Source organism: Salvelinus fontinalis, chromosome 24 (genome assembly GCF_029448725.1).
Source record: "Salvelinus fontinalis isolate EN_2023a chromosome 24, ASM2944872v1, whole genome shotgun sequence".
Lineage (NCBI taxonomy): Eukaryota > Metazoa > Chordata > Actinopteri > Salmoniformes > Salmonidae > Salvelinus > Salvelinus fontinalis.
Window position 1 is genome coordinate 6,033,169 of NC_074688.1, and position 5,347 is coordinate 6,038,515.

Genomic DNA, 5,347 nt, shown 5'->3' on the forward strand with positions numbered 1-5,347 from the left:
TTTTTGCCTGGACTTATGATTTTTCAGTTGTTCTACTACATTCACACTCCAAGCAGGACCACCTTGACATACACTTGAGTCTACAAAACATTAAGAACACCTAAGACATCAACGCCCTCAGAATAGTCTCAATTCTTCTGGGCATGGATACTACAAGGTGTCAAGCATTCAACAGGGGTGCTGACTCCAATGCATCCCGCAGTTGTCAAATTGGCTGGATGTCCTTTGGGTTGTGGACCATTCTTGATACACACGGAAAATTGTTTAACGTGAAAAACCTAGCAGCGTTGCAGTTCTTGACACAAACTGGTGCGGCTGGCACCTGCTACCATAACCTGTTCAAAGGCACATATCTTTTGTTTTGCCCCTTTTACCTTCTGAATGGCACACATGCACAATCCATGGCAAGGCTTAAAAATCCTTTAACGGTTATCAAAACGTCATGCCAGGGTAAGCCTACGCTATACATCAGCCCATTTTCGTCCCAATTTCAATCTTGTCTCATCGTTGCAACTCCCCAACGGGCTCGGTAGAGGCGAAAGTCGAGTCTTGCGTCCTCCGAAATAAGGCCCGCCAAACCGCACTTAACATCTGCACCAATGTATTGGAGGAAACACTGTTCAACTGACTACCAGCGTCAGCCTGCAGGCGACAAGGAGTCGCTCGATCACAATGAGCCTCCAAACTAGAGGTTGGCCGATAATTAGAGGCATGGTGGATTAATTAGGGGCCGATTTCAAGTTTTCATAACAATCGGTAATCAGCCTTTTTGTACACCGATTATGGCCAATTACATTGCAATCCACGAGGAGACTGTGTGGTAGGCTGACCACATGTTACGCGAGTGCAGCGTCAAAAGGACATGTGGCTGCAAGGAGCCAAGGTAAGTTGCTAGCTAGCATTACACTTATATTATGAAAAACAATCTTAACATAATCACTAGTTAACTACACATGGTTGATGATATTATTAGGTCAACTAGATATAATATAATATATCATATAATATAATATAATATATATATATATAATCAATGCGGTGCCTGTTCATTTATCATCAAATCACAGCCTACTTCAACTTCGCCAAACAGGTGTTGATTTAACGAAAGCGCATTCACAAAAAAAGCACAATCGTTGCACAAATGTACCTAACCATAGACATCAATGCCTTTCTTAAAATCAATACACAGAAGTAGAATTTTTTTTAAACCTGCATATTTAGTTAAAAGAAATGCATGTTAGCAGGCAATATTAACTAGAGAAATTGTCACTTCTCGCATTCAGTGCAAGCAGAGTCAGGGTATATGCAGCAGTTTGGGCCGCCTGGCTCGTTGCGAACTGTGAAGACCATTTATTCCTAACAAAGACCGTAATTAATTTGCCAGAATTGTACATAATTATGACATAACATTGAAGGTTGTGCAATGTAACAGCAATATTTAAACTTAGGGATGCCACCCGTTAGATAAAATACAGAACGGTTCCGTATTGCACTGAAAGAATAAGTTTTGTTTTCGAAATTATAGTTTCCGGATTTGACCATATTAATGACCAAGGGCTCATATTTCTGTGTGTTTATTATATTACAATTAAGTCTATGATTTGATAGAGCACTCTGACTGAGCGGTGGTAGGCAGCAGCAGGCTCGTAAGCATTTATTCAAACAGCACTTTACTGCATTTGCCAGAAGCTCTTAGCAACGCTTGATGCACAGCACTGTTTATGACTTCAAGCCTATTAACTCCTGAGATTAGGCTAGCAATACTAAAGTGCCTATAAGAACATCCAATAGTCAAAGGTCTATGGAATTCAAATGGTATAGAGAGAAATAGTCGACGCGTCATAATTCCTATAATAATGATAACCTAAAACGTCTTAACTTGAAGACTATATTGAAGACTCAAGGTAAAAGGAACCAACCGCTTTCATATGGTCTCGTTCTGAGCAAGGAACTTAAACATAAACTTTTTTTACATGGCACATATTGCCCTTTTACTTTCTTCTCCATCGCTGTCTTTTTGCATTATTTAAACTAAATTGAACATGTTTCATTATTTATTTGAGACTAAATGGATTTTATTTGTGTTAAAATAAGTGTTAATTGTTCATTCAATATTGTTGTAATTGTCATAATTACATATAAAAATCGGACAATTAATCGGAATCTGCTTTTTTGGTCCTCCAATAATCGGTATCAGCGGTGAAAAATCATAATCGGTCTACCTCTAGGCCAAACCCTCCCCTAACCCGGACAACGCTGGGCTAATTGTGCGCCGCCCTGTGGGACTCCTGGTCACGGACGGTTGTGACACAGCCTGGGATCTAACCCAGGTCTGTAGTGATGCCTCAAGCAGTGCCTTAGACCGCTGTGCCACTCGGGAGGCCACCCAACCCTTATTTTAAGTGTTTCTAAAATTAATGGTGGAAAAACAATTGAAACCATTTCCCTGTTTGCCCGCCAGGATTTATGGGTATTATGGCTCAAACTGTGGTACTCTATTTAAGATTTTTTAAGCACCATTAAAGGGGCAATCTCCAGGCAACAAATATGCAGGGCCACTGTCTTTGGTAAACAGCTGAGGGATGGGGCTGGAGAAATGTAACCACTCAAATTCAGAGACAGGGCTATGGATGCAGACTCCATGAGCTTAAAATTATGGTTTTAACCATGTTTTGAGGCTATACAGAGTTTGTTTATAAGTACATTGTTTACAGCGTATAACACGCTTATTTTGGGTTCTGATGGTGAATGACAGTTAAACTAAACCCATGAGACTAATTATATTCTTCAAGAATCAATGGCTATATAAACTTAGCAAAAAAAGAAACGTCCCTTTTTCAGGATCCTGTCTTTCAAAGATAATTCATAAAAATCCTAAATAACTTTACAGATCTTCATTGTAAAGGGTTTAAACACTGTTTCCCATGCTTGTTCAATGAACCATAAACAATTAATGAACATGCACCTGTGGAACGGTCGTTAAGACACTAACAGCTTACAGACGGTAGGCAATTAAGGTCACAGTTACGGAAACTTAGGACACTAAAGAGGCCTTTCTACTGACTCTGACAAACAGCAAAAGAAAGATTCCCAGTGTCCCCGCTCATCTGCGTGAACGTGCCTTAGGCATGCTGCAAGGAGGCATGAGGACTACAGATGTGGCCAGGGCAATAAATTGCAATGTCCGTACTGTGAGACGCCTAAGACAGGACTACAGGGAGACAGGACGGACAGCTGATCGTCCTCACAGTGGCAGACCACGTGTAACAACACCTGCACAGGATCGGTACATCTGAACATCACACCTGCGGGACAGGTACAGGATGGCAACAACAACTGCCCGAGTTACACCAGGAACACACAATCCTTCCATTAGTGCTCAGACTGTCCCTAATAGGCTGAGAGAGGCTGGACTGAGGGCTTGTAGGCCTATTGTAAGGCAGGTCCTCACCAGACGTCACTGGCAACAACGTCGCCTATGGGCACAAACCCACCGTCGCTGGACAAGACAGGACTGTGTGTTACAGGGAAGACATCCTCCTCCCTCATGTGGTACCCTTTCTGCAGGCTCATCCTGACATTACCCTCCAGCATGACAATGCCACCAGCCATACTGCTTGTTCTGTCTGTGATTTCCTGCAAGACAGGAATGTCAGTGTTCTGCCATGGCCAGCGAAGAGCCCGGATCTCACACCAGATACTGACTGTTACTTTTGATTTTGACCCCCCTTTGTTCAGGGACACATTATTCCATTTCTGTTAGTCACATGTCTGTGGAACTTGTTCAGTATGTCTCAGTTGCTGAATCTTGTTATGTTCATACAAATATTTATACATGTTAAGTTTGCTGAAAATAAACGCAGTTGACAGTGAGAGGACGTTTCTTTTTTTGCTGAGTTTATTTATAATTAAGTTAAACATCCAAAAAAGGGATGCACCAATTACAGATTGCAACAAAACATGTAGTCAGTCTTTTGTGATAATATTACAGAAAACCACTACCGAGACACAAAATATGACTTATCCTGAGATATGGCTCACGAGAGATCATAAAGATGCTAGTTTTAAGCTTATCGTCAGTTAACATAGACACTCCACTGTCCCTAGCAGAACTGGACACACACACGCTTCTGATCAGCATTGTGAAGCCACTGTGCATCAATGTCAAAACTAAAGTATACTGAACAAAAATAAAAATGCAAAAATTAGATATTTTACTGAGTTACAGTTCATATAAGGAAATAGAAATAAGTCAATTGAAATGAATTCATTAGGCCCTAATCTATGGATTTCACAAGACTGGGCAAGGGTGCAGACATGTCCAAATCAATCAGATTGAGTTTTTTTACAGGCAGAAATACTCATCAGCAGTAGTACTTTAAAGTGTTTTTACTTTAGTACTACATGGGCGGAAATCCCAGGGGGGCGACCCCGCCATCCTGGGAAAAATATAATTTGTCCCCCCCAATATATCACTGGAAACATAACTGTAATTTCAATAATATTAATAATATGCAGTGAAAGCACTTGTGCTGATTATAGACACTTAATAGCGCGTTTTTAAGTTTAAAAAGATTGCGAATTCCCTGCCCTTTGCTTCACAATGGTTTGATCCACTGCTAGTGGCACATGATGCAGGTACTGTGGGAATCTGACAGTGTCTGTCGTTGGTGGCTGACCTCCAGTAAGTAGTTCAAACAAAGGATATATTAGACATTTCTTTACTTCTACCACTCAATATAATACACCAATTTTTAACCGTCACCAGTCTTCATTTTCGCTGCATTAAATTACAGGTCACTCTTTATGTTAGCTAGCGGTTAGCTGATTGCTAGGTAGCTACAGTAACATCAACCAGTGTTTGCAGCTATTTGAATTTGAGTCAATGAGAGAAGCTAGCAATGCAATGTAGTGTTCCTTAGCTGGCAAGGTAACAGGGGGTTCGTGACTACCGTCTGAAAGGCACCCAATGCACGTAACTAACGTGAGGTTAATCCAGTCAATCGCACCATAGCGATGTTTTATGTTGGCAGGGTTCACGCACATACTATAGCTGAATTTGCAAACTAAAGCTAACGTTAACTATCAAGCTAGCTAGTACCTAGTCCATTTATGTGGCTTCTTCAAATATGGAATCTTTACTATCTGTAACAGTATAACTTTAGTACGTCACCTCGCCCCGACAAGGGCGCGAACCAGGGACCCTCTGCACATAACAATAACTGACACCCACGAAGCATCGTTACCCATCGCTCCACGAAAGCCGCGGCCCTTGCAGAGCAAGGGGCAACCCTACTTCTAGGTTTCAGAGCAAGTGACGTAACTGATTGAAACGCTACTAGCGCGT